The sequence below is a fragment of the Xiphophorus couchianus genome, chromosome 5, assembly GCF_001444195.1.
Source record: "Xiphophorus couchianus chromosome 5, X_couchianus-1.0, whole genome shotgun sequence".
NCBI classification, from domain to species: domain Eukaryota; kingdom Metazoa; phylum Chordata; class Actinopteri; order Cyprinodontiformes; family Poeciliidae; genus Xiphophorus; species Xiphophorus couchianus.
Genome location: NC_040232.1, coordinates 24,603,803 through 24,624,408, shown reverse-complemented (window position 1 = coordinate 24,624,408; position 20,606 = coordinate 24,603,803). Strand labels below are relative to the sequence as shown.

Here is a 20,606-nt window from a genome sequence, read left to right as displayed (position 1 = left end):
CAACATGCTGCCTCCGGGAGCGGCACAGCTCCAGAACGTTGCCAGTATGATTAGATCGATTTGAGTTGAAATTGGACTGAATTTAATTTCATGCGGATCTTTTTTGTTTTTTACTGTCTACAGACGGCATCATATAAACAAGCTGAATTGTAATGGAGTTCATCTTTACTCCACGTGAGAAGTTTTCCTCTAAACAAGCGAACCATTTAAGTTCTCACGGCAGAGATGAGAGACATCACTGGATGCGCATTAATCTGCCTTCTACCACATATGGTAAAAAATAAAATAAAATTTTGCACATCTATGTTTAAAACATGACTTTTGAAAGTGTTTGGGGGGAATTTAGCTGAGCTGGAAAAGAGCAAGCGAAGTCACTGAAGCAGAAGATAAAAGAAGAAAAGCAAAAAACACACTTCAACCCTGACTAATGTATTACTGCTGACAAAAGGTAGATATATTAATAGAAGTATTATGTAGACATCTTTTTTTAAAAGGTCTGAAGTAAAAAAGGTAGTAAAATAACCCAAAACTTTAGAGTACCTGTTGGGTTCAACGCTCACAGCTCAGGTTTGTTACTGGTCAGATCTCAAAAGTCCAAACAGCTGGTTTGAACCATTAAATTAGCTGTCAGGATTATTTTTTCTTAAGTCATGTCAAACACTTGTAACTAATGCAACTTCAAAATTGCTCAATAAGCACCTTAGACGGAAACCAACACTTCAGTCTCTACGAATCCTAAAGTTTTCCAAAAAAAAAAAATGTTGGTAACAGTGAGTCTGAAATAATTTATTAAATTTCTCTGTGGCCATTTTTCTCAGCGTCTCTCAGAAAGATGTGACTCTAGGTGAAACTTGAACTTCCTGTTTTTGTGCTGGCGTGCAAGTTTGAAGATATTTTAGAGCACTTGCTTCCTATGAGAATATGCATTGGTATTCATGCATTTTTCACCTGGCAAATAATATTTCTCACCGTGAAAGATTGCCACACTAAACGGACACTTGATATATTTTTGAATTCAGGTTTTGTGGAAAAGGTTCTGCATGTTTGTCGACTTCATTTTGGATAAACTGAGATCAGTTTTCCCATGCTCTATGCCACCTCAGTCTTAATTGAAGTCTTAATAACTTTCCATGCGGGACACAGTACTTCAATAAAAAATAAAAAATAAAAAAATAAATTAAAAAAACAATCAGAATTGTCCCTTAAACTTTGTTTTTAAGCAGTTCATCTTTACGCCACGTGAGACGTTTTCCTCCAAAGAAGAGAACCATCTGAGTTTGTGACAATTCAATATTAACCAGCATTTTCATGTTATTCAATAGTTTCAGTTGATTTTTGCATAGAATGTAAATATTTTGATGTCATTTATTTGCGTTCAAAGAGTGGAATAAATTATCCCCATGAACAATTCTCTTGATTTATTAACTTATCAATAATCCATCCAAGAAAAAAAACTGCTATATTTACCTATTGGAAATATAAATAACTCTTTTAATGTTGAATTTCTGAATGTGTCAAAGGGCTTTTTTGTCTTTGCAAAGACTGTGTGTCTTTGTCTTGATTTTGTCCATTATATATTGCACTCAATCTGGTTTCGAGGGTTTTATTCTCTTCACTCTGAGATGGAGAATGTTTGATTATATTGGTTAAAAAAAAATTCCTAAATCAACATTTAATTGTAAAGATTCAAACTTAAGCTATACATTAAATGTTAAAGAATGGAGCAGGAAGTGCTTTTATTTTCAGCCAGAAGTTGTGCTTATTTTGTTCTAAAATGATCCAAAGTCACTTAATGCAGCACTTATTTGGAGATGCATCCTTGTGGTCATTATTGTGAAGCTGCTGCTAACATTTAACAGATTGCTACAAGCCATTAACATCCCATAATAATCCACCAACGTTACTGTCTAATAGCCAAACGAATCATTTCCCAGTAAAACATGAGCAGCAGCTGCAGTCTGTAGCTCATATTGGATTCCCTTCACTTTTACTTAGACGAAATCAAAACTGATACAAAGACTCAAGTCCAAGTCTCAAGTAATTAGTGCACAAGTCTGAGTCAAGTCTGAAGCTTTAATTTATTTATTTTACTTAAGTGCTGTCTTGTTTTAGATGAGTTAGAGTGATCAAAATGATTTCGATTTACTAAACGTCACTACGATGAGAGACAGAAATTATTCATTAACGTCTTAAAAATCTGACGTTCTCATTCTTTTTCTTAGCATATTCGGTAGCGTTACCTTTGAACTGGGTAACATTTTGGGTTTTCTTCCACAAGTTTCTCCCGATATTTTTGTTGGAGTTCAATACTTTTGAACTCCAACAATTTAGGAGTTAAAACCTGGTGTAACCGAGTCAGGTTTTTAACTAACATAAAACAAGAGAGGTTTGCTTTCATTTACCTTCAGACAACAAGAGGGAAAAAACGGTATATGTGTGTTTTCATTTAGAGTATGCAATTCGGCCTTTCACAATACATTTTACTGGACGATAAATTGTCCCAAGAGTTACTGTGATAACCAGTAATATTGTTTTGAGACCATTTTCCAGTGGTATAATAGTAACAGCATCAATAAACTTTAATCTCTAAGAATATTTAACACTTGAACACTGGCGATATTTTTAAATGTCCAAAATAGACAAACAAAACAACCCAAACAATAAATAAAAAGGATACGGATATCTCTGTAAACAAAATGGTCCTTCACATAAAGGGCTAGCTTAGACCAATGAGCCGCACTTAATGCTTTTGTCAGACTAACTGGGTTTACGTTACAAATCTGCACAAAACTCTGTCTATAAAATGCTAATGGTCAAGAAAACAACATTTTCCATCAAATAAGAAACGCAATTAAAGTCACAAGTGAATAAGTTGTTTCATAATATGCCATTACATCATCCTCCGACTGCTTCCTGTCTGCTTCTTCGTGGTTTCTGCCACTGGCAAAAAAAGTGTTTTCTGCAGTTTTGGAAGATAAACCAATATTGATATACAGTCAAACAAAATTTTTTTTTAAAAATAACAAAACTTTTGATTGAAAAACGAGAGTTTTATTTTCCAAACTGAGTGTTCCCATTCAGCAAATTTATTCTGGAAATGCCAAATTACATAACTATATGGTCAATGGAAGCACGGCTACAGCATTTGGTAGAAAACAATAAAAAAATGTTAAAAAAAAAAACAATCACACAAATTAAAATGATCAAGCTTGTTTTAATTCACTGTGCGATTAATTGATTCATTGCGACACGCCTATGTGTAAACTGGTCTGGACTCAATTGTCCATGCATGAATTAAAAATGAACACAGCTCTGTGGAACAGAGGAGGCGGGGCGGAGGTAAACCTGGACCAACAAGTGCAGCATGACTTGGTTCGACACAGGGTCAAAGTAAGTGTCAACACAAAGCAATATTTTCAAGGATGGTTCAAGCGGAGAAAATAAAAGAGAAATCCATTGAGCCAGGTGCATTCACTCAGGTAGCAGCACTCTGTCACATAAACACACTCAGACACAGTCCAAGGTCTTCAGAGTGAGAAAGTAAAAAAAGTGGGGGAAAAAAGCCACATCCCACAGCTAGAAGGAACACTGTAGGCGGTGGAGCCAATGCAAAACCTCCTATGAATACAAATGCTTTGAACCTGGCTGACCCAGCGGAGATTGTGATTGTGCAGGCGTGAGTGTGTGAGGGCACTTGGCTTTTCTGCATGTGTGTGTCTGCGTTCGGCGGCAGCTGCTGCTGCTGCTGCTGCTGCTGCTCTCTATCTCTTTGCTCCGGCAGCGTTCCCGCTGGCCCACGGGGTCAAAAACACACACAAATCAGACATCAAGATGTCGGGGAGCGCAAGGGGAGGAGCGAGGGGGAGCACTGGAGTCGTGCCTAAGCCGATGCGGAGAAAATGAGTCGCCACACCTGATCCTTTACTGTACAATAAAAGAGCAGGAGACAACAGGCTGCCTCAGAGACACGGAGGTGAAGAAGAGAGGTTAAGGAGGAGGACGACGTCGGAGGAGGGAGGATGTAAACCGTGTAACACTGATATCAATATTTCCGTAATGAGGCTGCGCGTAGCTGATAATTTTCATATGGAAGTGTGAAAAAGAAGATGGAGCGCGTGTGTGAGAAGAGAGACGAGAGGGTGTGTGTCACCACCCACCGAGGGTGAGACTTCCTGGCCCTGCACCGTGCTCTCATTAATCAGCTCAGTATTTTAAAAAAGGACTGGACACTTGGCTGTAATTACCTGCCTTTGTCAGGAATAGGCATGTGTGTGTGTGTGTGTGTGTGTGTGTGTGTGTGTGCGTGTGTGTGTGTGTGTGTGTGGGTGTGTGTGTGTGTGTGTGTGTGTGTGTGTGGTGCTTTGAAAAGTGAATGGCAAAGAGACAAATCTTGGGGAGAGGAAGAGTTCGATGACAGATACAAGATAAGGGGCGTAGATGATGGAAAAGCCCTGAGCTGGATGGTGTGTTAAAAAAAAAGAAGAAGGAGGAGGAGGAGGAAGAGGATATAAAGAAGAAGAGAAGACCAGCTGAGAGACGGGAGGGGAAGGGCGGTGAGGACTGCTGGGGAGGAGTGGGAGAAGTGAGAAAATAAAAAGATGGAGATGGAGACACAAACAGAGAGCAGAGGATGTAATGATGCAGGAAAAAGTTGACTTCTAAAGTGGGATATTAGTATTCAAGCAGCAACAGTTGCCCTCCCCTTCCCCTTCCTCCCCACCGTCCTCTCGCCCTGCTGCCCCATCAGCCCCGGCGGTCAGCGCGCGCGTCCTGCGGCAAACTTGAAAAAAAAAAAACTACAAAAAAAACACAGGGCTTCAACTTGGAGCGTGAAACGTTTGCTTCGACGGGTTCCGAAGGAAAAAGAGGAAAAAAAAGCTTTTTTCTTTTTCCCTGTGTGTGGGCCTCGACTCCCCGCTCTCATTTTAACTGTAATTATTTCTGAAATTCATGAGCGAATTGCACTCGCAAGTTGAAACCTTTTCTGTCAATCAGTGAGTAAACACAAGTTGAAATTTCTTGTTATTTAAAACAAGTGTGAATCAGAAGAACAGCGGCAAACGCCCACATGCAGAAACGGTGGTGCAGGAGAGCTGATGTACAATAAAGATATGAGAAGAAAGAAATGGGTTATGCAAACATCTTATGGGTATTTACATTATTAAAAGAAAAAGAAAGAGACAGAGAGAGAGAGAGCGGATGAAAACGCGGTTTCACAGTTCTGGTCTCACTGTCCACTCTAAGTGTCAAGTTTTCAGTTCAGCTATGACTGCCAGAGATGAGGAGGTAGGAGGAGGGAGAAGATTTAGCTGCCAAAGTCCACCTCGCTTTGGACGCTTAAAACGTATTTTTCAGTATTCTAATATGCATATAATGGAATATTTATAAACATTTCCTTTAGCTTAACACCATATTGCACAAGGGAGATATGTAGAGATTCTATAGTGCTCTTCATATTTTCAACTTGTCACATTGCGACCCCATGTTCGACGTATTTCATTGGGATTTTGTGTGAAACACCAGGAGAAATCATTGTGCAAATGGTAGTTCTGACAGAAGCCTGCCTTTAAAAAGTATTTTAAAAGTTGCAGTGCATTAGCCTAGCCATTTCCTTCCGACGCAATTCAACTCGATTCTCATCTCCCTTCAGTGCTTTGTCTGGGATTTCTCCCATTGAGCTCAATTTCTCTGGATTTTAACTGGGCCGACAATAACATTGATTTTCTGTTATGTTTTAGAATTGCAATCCATCTATAGATGGTTGTAGTTTGGCGATAGATGTGTTTCCATTACAAATGTGTACAAAACTTTGTCAATATTCCTCTAATGTCGGAAAAACTCAATTTAGCCATTTCTGTGTTTCCCTTAAATAAGAAATGTAATTAACTTCACATGAATACGTTTGTGCATGCAGTAAGTCACTAAGAAAAGTGCCGCGTCTCGATCCTAAAACTGCTTCTTGTTTCGTCTTCTTCGTGGTTTGCGCCAGTGGCAACATCCTGTTCTTGATCATGTGACTCGTGTGATGCGAAAAAAGTGTCCTCATTGCAGTTTTCTGAAATCCCATTGAGATGAAGGATATATTTTAACAATTCTAACGTATACAAATTTAATTGACACAAATTCTTCCTCTCTTAAGCATCTTATAATCCCCTTCAGCTTCTCAAGAAATCCTTGGAAATGATGCGGACCGAAAAGGCAAACTCTGCTCTGCCTAACAACCTAGGTGTCGTTTAGGTTGAAGTGAACTATGGAACAGTTTGAATGCACATGTGAACGCCAAGCAGACCAGAGACTGCTTCAAAATCAGGAAGCAGACTATGGCACAGGGAATTATGGGTAAATACAACCAAAACAAATCTGAGTGTCTAGCGATGGCTCAAGAAATGGCTCGTGGTCTTTTACCAATGACCAAAGAGAAATCTTACCACCATCTGACGCCACTCCATGTTTATTACATTTAGTCAAGAATGAAGTTGCGCTTAATGTCTTCTTCAGAGGTTTTCATGTCTTTCTTTCGGTGCTTCTTAGTGCAGCGCCTCCACACGCCAGGAGACGAACAGATTTTTCAGTTGGTTTGGTCTGTTTGACACAGTGTGAAAGCAAACCGAATCAACAGAAACCAAGTTTGAACAGCGTCTATCAGACTATATAAGGTGTGAAAACACCTTTAAAGTGTATCCTTTTGTAAATCTCTGCATGTATAAGTTATTTTTCATACAACATTTTTTCCCCATCCTATCTGACATCCAGGTAATCCCTTCTGAATCCACACGCAAGACCCAACTCACGCCGATGATCCTCAGAGCTTCCATTAACCTGTCTGCATGTATGATTTTCTTTTCCGCAGCTTAAACTACTTCCCGACTTCGCCTCTGGCCTCATTCGCCGCTTCCCTCTCATTTGACTAATTATATTCCCCGAGAACACTGTTGACAAATTCATTTGGAAATCCATTAGTCCCGTGGCGTTGTTTAAACAATGTGAACGATAATGTCCATTGCTCTAATACTCCTGATTCCCATTCTAATAGCCGTCTGATAAATCAGGTTATCCGCGACACCTTCTACACACCGTGAAGAGCGGAAATTAGAGCATTATTAACTATCGGTGGTGCTCTGTCGTGTCCGGGTGTGTTAGGAAAAACGAGGAGAGAAGATGACAGACCTTCGGTAGGGAGGAAGGAAGAGAGAGAGAGAGAGAGAGAGAGCGAAAGGACAAAAATAGAGAGAGAACAAAGACACCAGAGAGAAGGGTGAGTTAAAGAAGACCAGAGGGGGAAACAGAAAGAAATAATAAGGAACATGAAGAGCGACAGGACCAAAGGGTGTTGAATGTAAATGAGGTTAAGTTAAACATTAAAGAGGGAGAATTGAAGACACAAAGTAAAACACGAGGAAGAGAACAAGAAAAGGATCAATCCAAGAAAACACTGAAGGCTTTTTACCTCTTCACTTCCACTTAAGATCTAAACTTTCATTAATTATTTGGAAACTGTTACACCGGTCTGCTCTGAACTTCACTGCTGGGGTCGACAAAGATTTCTCTGACATAACTTGAAATTGACAACAAAAAAAAGGAAGTAAATAGCCCTCCTTAATAGCGAACACAAATCACAGTTTACTTTTAACTACTCATTCAGTTGAATATTTCACATAAATAAACAGGTGACAATGTTTTTTAAAAAAAGATGTTCTTAATTGAACGTTTTGTGTCGGCACCTTTAGCAATATCTGTACTTTGTGATGAGAAGTCAGCTGTTGCAGGTGGTTTCTCCTTCACTTCTTGAAACGGCACAAGTCACCCGAGGTTTGACTCTATAGTTGACTTTATAATTTTTTAGATTTTTCCTGGACATTTAATAGGATCAAGATCTGGGCTCACAGAATGTCAATTAAAAAAGTAGTTGAAGGTGTTTGAGGTTTTTTTCTTGTAACTTTATGTTTTGGGTCACTGTCTTGCTGGAGAACACAAGAGTTACAGATAAGACTGAACTCTGACACCAGGCCGTATTTTTTCATTCCACGATGTTTTGGTAGTCATCGAGACTCATTCGCTGATTTCTGCAGGCGTTCTTGATTCCCCGCGCAAAAACTCCAAAGCAGCACAAAAAACCCAAACCAGTTCATTCCCCTGTTTCCTGACAGCTACAGTCTCACTTTCTCATTTTGGCTGCAGTATTTACTTGTTGTCTTTAAATACATTCGCGGTCGTCACGCCGTTGAACTCAAATATTGTCATTTAACCTGCTGGGAAGCATCGACATTGCGCCAAAATAAAATGTGTAGCAATAAAACAAAATTGGTTTACTGACCCAAGGAAGGTGCATAAAGAGTTCAGCCATAAATTAGAAAAAATAAATGAATTAAAAAAACAAATAGATAAGAAACACACTTCTTTCCCTGTTGATTCTGTCTCACTGAATCATCTGAGTTATTGTCACCAGAGCTGAAAATGTTACACTTTTAAAACCTAAAAGTGTGTTTCCTTTTCTTATTCATTTTTTTTATTAGGATTAATTTATTAGGCTCTCAGTGAAAAGATTAAATACCTGAATTATTATTTATTACCGGAAATAACAAAACCATATAGATGCCAGCGTTCTTGATATCTTCTTCATTTGACTCCTAACTGCTGTCTATATTATCAAGCTGACATCATTTTTTAAGGTGGTCTGAACGATGCTTAAATAATCATCTCAAATCAAGCACCTCAAAGCCCCGGAGTAATTCCACATCCTTATCTAACAACCGTGTTGAGCACTTATTTTAAAATCTCTAGAAAGGGAACGTTATACATGTTTTATTTAATCAAAAGTCGCTCATCTACGACCCGCTCTGACTGGGTCAACCTTATTATCGGAAATAAGCCAATTTCTCCAATTTCCTGACCGCATCTCCGGCTAAAACTTCGCCGCCTCCCGTCTCTCCTGTTCCCTCTGCCCCGGCTTCCTCCTCGCTTCCCTCTGAACGCTCGGCGAGCCTGTCGGTGTCAGTATCCCTCCCCGCCTGCGGAGCCTGGCGGAGAGTGTGGATGAGACACGTCGGCCTGATTAGCCGCATGTTTACCTACCACCATCACTACTCTCATAACCAGAGGGCTTCAAGGGCACCGCCGGAGGATCGGCTCGGCGCACGAACCAACCCACACGGAAGCGCGGCTAATAGACACTCCGTGCTGAGCACTCCTGGTGAAAGTGTCTGATGTGTGTGTGCCATCGTGCCCCTGTTGAGTCGCCCACCATGGCACAGTCCTCTTAATTAAGAGGAGTGTGTGCGTATGTGTGAGTTCTGGGGGCGGAGCAGCTGGCAGGAGGTACTGGGGCCAGAGAACATCTGCAGAAAGGCTACAAACACACACACACACCCAGGCATAAGAGATAAGCAGTAATGGCCGCTTATACACACACTGTCACTGCTACGAGCGAACAACACACACTGTGAACACTTGTCAACAATCTAACGGGCAAGAAAAGAAACCTAGACACACACACACACACGCAGGACCGGGTTCAACGCTGCCAACGCCGCCGCCGCCAAGCCAGTTGGACTGTCACCATGGCAACCCGTGACCGGTCATGTCACCATGGTTTTTGCAAAGACGGGCGACGGAAAAGAGAGTGGGAGATGGGCAGGCAATAAAAAGAGCAAAAGACAAAGAGAGAGAAGGCGAGAGAGAGGGACATTAAAACAGTCCCCACAATGCTCAGCTTTGCTCTTGTTATGAAACAAAAGGGTGAAGAGAAGAGAGAGGAAGAGTCAGAGACGTGTCAGCGTCTGGGAGGAGGTCAGCAGCTCAGAGGGCTTCTGATGCACCGCAGGGACCTCAGAAATCACCCTCCTTTTTTATTCAATAAGTCACGAGGAGCTGAGGGGCTTTTCTTGTTTTGTTTTTTTCTTAACAAAAAAACCCACATCTGATATCATCATGATAATAGACGCCAGAGGGGCAGAATAAGGAACGGAGGTTCTGTCCTTGCTGTGGGGCAAGGACAGAAGGTTAAAGTCAGGAGCAAAGGATTAAAGCATCGTATCTGTTGTTTCAAGTTCACCTTATCTCCTACAGCGATCTGTCTCAGACCTTAAAAGGCATTTTTTCCCCGTTCCTTTTTACCTCTATCATGACTTTTTTTTAAGACTCGTTTTATCTATCAAGTTCTAATTATCTGTGAAATTAAAAAGCAGTTCGGTTGATGAGCTTTAAGAAACTTAAATTTAATGCGATCTGAGCACGAACATGGAAACTTTGAGGAGAGGTCAGCGTTAGTTTTGGAAAAACAAAATTCTCAGTTACTCAAAATATCGTAATCTGTGTATGACTGTGAGTTTTTGTAGTAGATATCGTATCAGTAACGGAAAAAATAAAACATACATTGACACTATAACCTAATCAATGGCGGCAGGGGTCAAATGTGCAGCGACACCCCAGTAGTACTGCATCAAAACACTGAGGTTGAAAGATTCTCTACATCAGGGCGTCACCAACCTGTTTGAAACTGAGAGCTTCTTTATGGTTACTGAGTAATACGAAGGTCTACCAGGTTGACACAGTTTACTTCTAATAATATAACTTATTGATTAATAATTTATCTGTTTTTGGAGCACCACCCAAAAGTGGTGCTCCAAAAACCTCCAAAAAGGTGGTGGTCTTCGGGGGCCAACCTGTTTATTGCACAAAACCATAATTTTCAATTTTTTGTTTAATCTTTCAGCGTCCATGAGGAAGTTCTGCTAACCTTGAGGATTCAGACAGCAGGGAGCGTTAGGAGAAATTTCATTAGCTGTGATATTTCGAGAGGTAACGCATCAAAAACTATTTCTAAGCCTGTTGAATCAAGGAGGGCGCTCTGGATGTTGTTTGACCCTGCGCCTAAGCAAGTAAGTAAGTGTAACTTCGCCCGTTTTTAGCTTTTGTTGAGCATCTTCCAGCTCCATTTTGTCACTTGTTGTAACTGTGGGGTGAGTCGAGTTCAAATCATCTGAAGTGTGATTGATAGGAGCGGAGCCGCACACACGTGCAGCGCGCTGCTCTCGTTGCAGTCTGATTAACTGCTGCACCGTACTTACTTTATTTCCTCAACAGGTTAAACTATCCACTCTTCTATTTATGCTACAATAAGTAGATTAACACGACTCGATTTTCTTTCACTGCGCTGTAGGTGCTGCAAGCTTACAAAACGCACCGCAGAAACAAGAGCCCAGATTGTTCTGGTCCGACCCGACCCGGTCAGATCTGAACTCTACCAATAAGATCAAAGATTCAGCACCAAAGCCAATAGTGGGCATAAAGGTCCTTCTTACATATTCATTCAGTGCTTCTTGCCAAATCCACCTACAGAGTTTGCTGCAAAAAAAGAAAAGCTAAATCTAAGCAAATGGGAATACAAATGGAGCACCAATCTGCTAAATGTATTCATATTTAGTTTGATTTGTGAGATTATGCTAAAAAGGTAACACCAAAAAAAATAAAGCACCTCAGTTTGATCATCTTAGTCTCAACCCTTCCACTTCTTTGTGTCTCTGGCACTTAAACACAAGCGAATGAGATTTGATTTTTTGTTTTTTTATGGCTTCGTCCATATGTGTTAGAGAGACGTAGTGTGACATGCGATGTATGCATATTGGTTAATCGATATTTGTGCAGCGTGGCCTTCTCTATACTGTATTGATCTGCAGCCAGAGCCTAGAGTGTACGTGCTTGACTCCTGACCCCTACGGCGCCATAAAGTCAGGATATAATAAACCAAGGTGTCAGTGTGTCCGCACCGGAGGAGGAAAATAAAATAAAACAACAGGTACTGCTTACTTTTTATTATGGTCAAATGTTCAGATAGGTCGATTTCAGAATATTTTATAGACACTGGGAGTGACTATCAAGACATATAAGCAAAACAACAGCATAGAGGTGACAACTTGCAACCTGAGGCGCTTTAATGAAAGCGGCACTTAACAAGGTGAGAGTTTATTTTTACATATCTATCGGTCTCATAACAAATATTTGGCAAAATAATAGAATCTTGCCAAACTATATGAGTAACACGTCTGACTAAACTGAATTCAATTCAAAATCTTTGAATTGAGAAAACAACCGTCATGACAGACGCTTGGCATACATTTAACTTTAGCACTGCAATATCATTGGTTGAAATCAGTTTTGTCCTGCCCAACGTGACAGATGCTGTGAATTTTATGTACATTTTGTTATGATTTTCTTCTCTAGAAACTTTAAAACAGCACAGATTTGGTGTCTAAAAGCTAAATCATAAGGCCAGGGAGACACACAAAAAAGATTATGTCAACAAATCAGAAAAGGATGAAAAATAAATATATATATCTTTAGCACTGCAAAGCTGTCACCGTAAGAAAAGGCGGAAATGTGGCTTCCAATTCAATAGGAGAAAGACTTTCCACCCTAAAAATGTCAATAATATTCCAATTTTTAATCTTAAGCTTAAACTGAACACAGCATAATGTTGGAAAATACTCTAATAATGAGAGTTCTGAATACATAACCTTTTAGAAAAAATTAAGTATTTTTGAATTGGATGATAGACTATTTTCTTGCAGTTTTGCCGAAGAAGTAAATGTACTCCAGAGTTAACATTTTTGTTTCTTTTTTTTCACTTTACATGAAACAGATTTACAGCGTAAATGTGAACTGAATGGTATATTGTGACATAAAAGCAGGATTAAAATTAGTATTTTGTTTAGCAAGAAAATGGTGCTGTTTAACAATGAGTTTTTAAACTCCTCTATGCTGCTGTAATCGTGCTGTTTGCATTTCTTTCTTTCTTTGGTGTGTGGTGATGGCAACGCCTTCAGCTGCCAACATCCACAACACGTGATTGAATATATCTTTAACTTTTCCATCTAAGGACACGGCAAACATGATAAAGAACTCCATGTGTGGCAGTAAGTTCTTCTTCCTCCACTTTCCTTCAATTTAGTATTGATAAAAAACACTTTATTTTCCGTTTGTCCCACAAATCTGCCACCTCCACTTCCGGAATAACTCTGCGTGTTTCCCGATTATTTAAATTTCAAGCGAGTTTCTTCTCTCCACAGTCATGTACCAGCGGAAGGAGCGACAGGAAGTGATATGTAGCAGGGGGAAACGCTAAAACAAAAGTGAAATACTAACGACCAACACAGAAAATGTACGCGCCTTCCTTAAACGTGCGTAGAAATTCCCCCGCAGAAGGAAATCGGCTTTGTTGCTCCAATCGAAGCAGCACGAAATAAATCTGAGATTGTTAATTTAGGGACTCTTCCGCTGAACACTGTAATAAGGGACGTAATTATTGTGCGCACATGCATGTTTGCGTACGTGAGTAAAGCAGTAATGACAGCACATTCTGGTTCAAGCCAAACTCGGCGTTAATGATGGACCGAGATCGGCTTGAGCTGTGGGATCAAATGCGCCGTCTGCTGAATAATGGAACACACGGGGAACGACGGCGGTCCCATACGGACCACAGACGGAAGCCTAATGTATAGCAGATACACTAAGGGTGCCTGCAATAAGAGGAGGAATCACTGCCACGTCTATACACTATCTATATCTGTGTGTAGAGGTGTGTGTGTGTGTGTGTGTGTTCAGATTACAGGTTGGTATGGGTGTGACACACTTGTGTGTTGTGTTTATGATCATGTCAGCAATGTGTGTCACTCATCAATAATGTAAAACACTTGGTTGCCCCCCTCCTTTAAAGTGACACTCCCGTGTTCCACATAATTAACTCTCTCTTTCTCTCTCTCTCTCTATCAACTGTGCACCCACACACACGCGCGTACGCACACACAAGGCGGAAACACAGATGAAGGAACAGCACAATAACCTACAAATATAAATGGGCTCAACATTTAAAAAATACCCAGAAAAATCCAACGAGAAGTCCTGGTCCAAAAATGGCTTTGATATAGAGCGAAATCTCAAGAGCATTTTCAATTTTATCTCTTCTTTAATGAAATAAGTCCCCAGCTTAAACAAACAGAAACACAAATTAATCCAGAAATGTACATACGCTGCACACAAGTTGTATGTAAATGTCACAAAACCTTTATTTCTCCGTCTTGACATTAAATCAGACTAAATGTTTCCTTCTGTTTTTCCCTGTGTGGATTGTTCTACATCCTAAATGCCAGACTAATGAGAAATTAAAATTTTTTGAGAGAGAATCCTTTTATGACTTTCTTCTGCATCACATGTTTACACACATTCCTTCAGTTTTTGGTAGAATTACCCTGAAACATTTCATGTCTCCTTCCATAAGCGTTCCCCCCTGACAGGACGAATGGAGCCGAGTCAGGTGTGTGGGTTGCATGCAAATTTTCTATTGGTTTTTCAATAAGGGCTCAACGATGACTTTATAATCCTTGAAGTAATTGTTTCTTCCTCTCTGAGTGGCCTTTCAGTCCATAATAATTGTTATCAATCAATCAATCAAATTTTATTTGTATAGCACATTTCAGCAGCAAGGCATTTCAAAGTGCTTTACATCATATCAAACACAGAAACACAATGCAACATAGAATCAACAATCAAAACACGACATTAAGTCAGGTTCCATCAATAGATTTGTAATTGATTACGTTTCAAATACAATCCTAAACAGATGAGTTTTTAGTCGAGTTTGCATCCACAGAAGGTTTACCTGCTACACTCCTACTGTGTTATATGGAACAAAATACCTATTGCTATTTTTATTCCCACTCACGCTATGATGTAGACGCATTTTAATGGGCTTCTGGCACAAGGCTCCGTACACCTCTTTCATGGAATTTCGAGCAGGGACTCAATCGTCCCTCACGGATTTTTGTGCAATTCTATGGTACCTGTTAGTGTCTAGAATTTACAGGGTTTGTGTTACGCGCAGTGATTAGGGTTATGGATAATTATTCTCTCTTCCCAGCTTCAATCAGCATCTTGGCACTTTGAAGCTTCTTTGCTGTTCTGTGGTGGATCCACATAGTTTATGACAAAACACAATCTCTTTAAAGGGCTAGTATTATGCGTTTTCCAGGCACATGTTGCAATTTTTTAGCACAAAGTATGTTTGCTTCAGTTATAAAAATGCTGTATTTAAATCAAATATTTCTTAAAAGAAATTTGACTTCTTAGTTTAACGCCTTGTAATTGGGCCTCTGTCTCTTTAAATACTCCTGCTTTTTCTGAAACGCAACCTTCGGGAAGTCATCACAGCTCCTCTACTAACCCTTCAACAACGTTTTATAAAATATACTGTTGTTGCGCAACACCCCCCCCCTCCTTTCTGTCTCTACTCTCTCACTCTCGTACTTCCTCTTCTGAGAGGGGAGATGTGCTACCAGCTCTCCGTCTAACGGGTCCGTTGAGTTTCCTAAATCTGCTGGGATTTACCCTGTCCAGAACTGAAGTAAACTCTGTTTAAGCTGGTTTCGAGAAACGATTCGCCTGGTTATCTGACGGCCTACATCCAGGTGTCCCACCCTTCTTCCCCCTGTGAATTAGCCAGACTGAGCAGCCTACAGCCAACTAGTTTCACAGAGCACACCTGTTAACGGTCGCTCGTTCTCTATTTTACAACTTGCATTTGTTATTGAACCAGGTAGGTTTTAGTAACTCGGGCGAGTCCCAAGGATGTTGTTTTAAATATGGGCTACCAGCAACCTAAAAACATTTTCCACCTCTTCCTCTCCAGAATCAAACATCACAGCTATTTTACAACCATCAAAGAACTTTAAGGTGACTCATTAACTGAATGTCCACAACATCTTTTAGATTTTCTTTATGCTAAATATTTTATTAGTAAGGCATTTTTGCAAGGGTCAGTACAGCTTAATTCAGTAGCAGAAATAATCAAATAAGTAAAATCAATCATCTAGTCTATCTTTCCCTACTGCTGATACTGAGTACTAAAAAAGGAACCTTAGAGCGAGACGGACGGAGTTTGGCGCCTCGAACCCCAGACCTGGCACGACGACGAAGAAGGTGCGGCAGCAGGAGGAAGATGTTGATCGGCGAAGGCCAGGATCTCCGTAGGTCCGATGAACTTCTTCTCCGCATGGATGGTGAGGTCACACAGGACTTGGTGCTGGCAGGAAAAAAGGCACCAGTTCTTCTTCCTTGTCTTTGTCTTCATCTTTGTCTTTGGGGTCAGAACCCAGCCGATGAGAGAAGTGCGATTCGAAGCCACAGATTGTGGGCCAGACGGGTTGGTCTCCATGTGCAGGACAGTCTCCGGCTCCGTGGCCCCGGCTCTTCTTCAGCTGCAGAGTTCTTTGTCCATCTCTTGGCTCGAAGCTGCCCGGAGGATCCAACGAACGGTTCCTCTTTTGCACCCACCTTATATAGGGTTCATCTGTCTGCTTAGACAGATGATCTCATATCCGTCACTGTCTTAAGAGACATCATGTCATGATGTCTGTGCCAATGTCTCAGGGCTGCTCAACCTCCTGTTTCCATATAAGGTGCTGATCATCTCTGCTCTCCTGTTAGTTCCCCTTTTTCCCTTCCTGTCACCTTTCACCTACCATCTACCTCCAACATATCAGTGATGTTTAATTGCAGTTTTACAACCTTTTACACCATTTCAAGTTCAATGTCAAAATCACATTTATATCACATTTATTTTCTTTAGCTTCTCTGATTTAGCATTCATTTATAATTTTATAACCATAACTTATATCACATTTATTTTCTTCAGCTTCTCTGATCTATCATTCATTTATGATTTTAATGTGAGTTATTACAGATGTTTTTCTGAAAAGAAACCAAGAATAATACATGATTCTAATTATTTACTACTAAAGTTACAGTTACTTGTTTTTCTTGTAGGTGTTCTCACAAATATAAGTGTAAGTATTATTACAAGTAAACCAATATTAATATAAGTATTTTACTTTGAATCTTATCAAATTACTCAAAATGTTTAGATTTAATTTTTTAAAACTTTCATGCTTTAAAATAGTCTCAGCTATTTTTATAAATCTGCAGGCTGGAAACTTCCTCTTTTTCCAGGAAACCTGCTTTTCCTGTTTAATGACTCTCTCTGACTGACTATGATTTCTTATGATTAGATAGAAAAAAGTAGAATTAAAGCAAAGTTTGCATGAGACAAAAACAACACACACAACTAGATTTATTTTATTGACACTTAAGTCTAATGTTGGGCCTTGATGTCACTTGAGTGATTCATTTTAAAGATAACTTTATTTATTATTACTGTTAAACTAAAATCTCCAGCATGGGGAAGTGGGATGAGCTCGGATTTTCTTGACACCCCCTCCACGAGGTCAGACCTTTCACATGCTGGGAGTCCATCACCCTCCTGCAGTTCGCCGTCCTCATCCACTAGAAAGAGAAGAGGTTCGTCTGGGATGTGAAGATGCAGATTCTTCATCCTCAGTTTTCACAGAGGGCTCGGTGTAGTCATCAAAACTCCACTTCTCTTGACACCCCCTCTTTGGAGTTTTGATTTCCCCCATGAGGTGATGAATGTCGAAGAAAACTTGGATCGCTCTGATTCTTCTACAGGAACCTTCGCTGGATGAACTGTCGGTTCTTCAGGATGTGGAATGGTTCTTTAGGGAAGATGGGCTGAGACAGAAGGCCTCAAAAAAAAAAAATCAAATTCTGGCTGTTCAGCAGAGCAAAGCAAAAAGCATAAGCATCATGACGCTTTATCCGTAAGCATGATCCTTTTCCATTTTAATCCATCAGGTGGTGACAGGAGTTCTTCTTTAGCATAGTCCAATTTCTTCACGGCCCTCCCAGTCCAAAGCCTTGAAGTTGTTCTTTGAACGGCAACCTTCCTGTAATAGTGGCCAGTCTAATGTAGGATGGCATGGTGCTTGATTCTCTGGCCATCTTCTTGTAATGTTCTGGTTCGCTGTAGCTAAGAACTGGCTTGAGCATTGCTTCCTCATGGACCCCTTTCTTCATCAGTAGTACTGTGTTGAAGTTCAGTACTTACTTTACAAAATCTTGGGCGTTGAATCTCAGCTTGATCCCCGTAGCTGCAGGCCGATCTTGAGCTTTAATCCAAACTCTCTGCCCTGTTTTCAGTGACACTTCAAGCTGCAACTTCCCTTTTCCTTCTCTAAGCAAAAAGGAGAAGTGTCTTCGCCTCCCTGCTTTCTGTGACGTGAACGGAGTTCCTCTGCAGGGGAAGACCTGCTCTTCTAGCAGTTGTCACTGTGTCCATCAGCACCAAGAGGTACTTCTCACCTCTCTTTCCTGTTATCCCCATTGGCTCTGCTACATCCATGCAGACTGAACCCCATGGGACTGTGCTCTTGATGAACAAACCTTCCATCCGCTGCCCTCGGCGACCTGCGTTGTATTGACCACACACTTCACAGTCCCTCAGCACGCGTTGGACTTGTTTCACTGGGATCCAAAGATCTTGCTCCTCCAGCTCCTTACGGGTAGGTCGCACGCCTGCATGTCCAAGGGCCTCATGCACGCTCCGCACGACCTCGACCACGTACTCTTCTGGGACCTCCCGTCCTCTGGGAGTACTGTCCCACTTCTCGGTACCGACAAAGACGATCTTCCTTTGTTGGACATAACAGTCCACTTCATCATTCCCACGCCAATGAGCTCCCTCATGCGTGTGTGCTCTTTGATGCTCAACTTCTATCTCCAACTGCATTTTTAGCTCAGCAATCTTTTTCCACAAATCTTTGTGTGCCACGGGCTTGCCCTTTGCAGTCTCGAAACCATTTTCTTCCCAAATGGCCAAGTCCTCTCTAAGGGCCTGAGCATAGTAGTAACTGTCAGTTACTAACCTGGCACTCTTGATTTTCCTTTTCACCAGCTCCAGCAATCCTTCCAGTACTGCCGTTACTTCTCCGGCTTGAGCACTACCGAGAGCTTTTCCTTTCTGACGGCATTTCTCTCTGCCATCCTGCTTCAGAATAAATCCCCAGTATGCCGACTGGTCGGACCCCTTTCTGGATCCATCGGTGTAGATTGTCCATTCCGGTTGTTCTGGCTTCTCAGATGTCTCTTACGGTCGTTTCTTACTGGTGGGTTGTGCTGGCCCAATTTCAAGCTCCGGGTCCAGCAGGATGTCTTTAACCATGTCTGCGTCTGTGTGATGATGTCAGCTGCTGGTGTTTGTTCCTCTGTTGCCGGATGTCTTCTCGATGGCTGCAGTGGAGGACGCGGTGTGCTTCCTCATCCATCGTCGGCTGATGATACTTTTCTCTCCAGCAAGACTGAGCCAACTTTCCTTTGTCTCGGGTTGATGTTTCAGTTCCTCATTCTTGGAACCAACTTCCCCACTTGCTTCAGGTCTGAGTCACAGTAGCTGTGCAGAAAGCTGATGCTGTTCTGTTGAGGTCTCCTCACTTTCCAAACGATCTGGACGGCCGGCTTCCTCCGGTTTCTTCCCCAGATTTTCCTCCTCGAAGTGATCATCCATCACTCCGTCTCTCTGTCGGTTCGAGTTGTCTATCCCCCAAAGCCTCTCTTTAGCCTTCGAGCAGGGATGGGTCTAGACTATGTTGGCTACTAGCTTCACTGTCTGGATCCGGTCATTTATCCTCAGTAGAAGCTTTCCCTCACCTGTATGCTATACAGTTACTGCAAGGGTTGTGACTGACGGCCTTATCAGTCACCATTAACTCTATTCCTTAAGAGTTAACAAGCCAAGTGAGCTATTCAGATCCTCACATCTGTTTTTACTAACTTGGCCATAGGGCCCTCCTACTCCGTTGGACTGGGCCCCACGTTGGGCGCCACTTGTTGTTGCGCAACACCCCCCCCCTCCTTTCTGTCTCTACTCTCTCACTCTCGTACTTCCTCTTCTGAGAGGGGAGATGTGCTACCAGCTCTCCGTCTAACGGGTCCGTTGAGTTTCCTAAATCTGCTGGGATTTACCCTGTCCAGAACTGAAGTAAACTCTGTTTAAGCTGGTTTCGAGAAACGATTCGCCTGGTTATCTGACGGCCTACATCCAGGTGTCCCACCCTTCTTCCCCCTGTGAATTAGCCAGACTGAGCAGCCTACAGCCAACTAGTTTCACAGAGCACACCTGTTAACGGTCGCTCGTTCTCTATTTTACAACTTGCATTTGTTATTGAACCAGGTAGGTTTTAGTAACTCGGGCGAGTCCCAAGGATGTTGTTTTAAATATGGGCTACCAGCAACCTAAAAACATTTTCCACCTCTTCCTCTCCAGAATCAAACATCACAGCTATTTTACAACCATCAAAGAACTTTAAGGTGACTCATTAACTGAATGTCCACAACATCTTTTAGATTTTCTTTATGCTAAATATTTTATTAGTAAGGCATTTTTGCAAGGGTCAGTACAGCTTAATTCAGTAGCAGAAATAATCAAATAAGTAAAATCAATCATCTAGTCTATCTTTCCCTACTGCTGATACTGAGTACTAAAAAAGGAACCTTAGAGCGAGACGGACGGAGTTTGGCGCCTCGAACCCCAGACCTGGCACGACGACGAAGAAGGTGCGGCAGCAGGAGGAAGATGTTGATCGGCGAAGGCCAGGATCTCCGTAGGTCCGATGAACTTCTTCTCCGCATGGATGGTGAGGTCACACAGGACTTGGTGCTGGCAGGAAAAAAGGCACCAGTTCTTCTTCCTTGTCTTTGTCTTC

General features: G+C 41.4%; 1 protein-coding gene across 2 annotated transcripts in view; it reads right to left on the bottom strand.

The window, feature by feature from the left end:
- LOC114144237 (furin-like protease kpc-1) overlaps positions 1-20,606 on the bottom strand; it is a 230,091-nt gene that overhangs the window by 123,077 nt on the left and 86,408 nt on the right. The window lies entirely within an intron of this gene.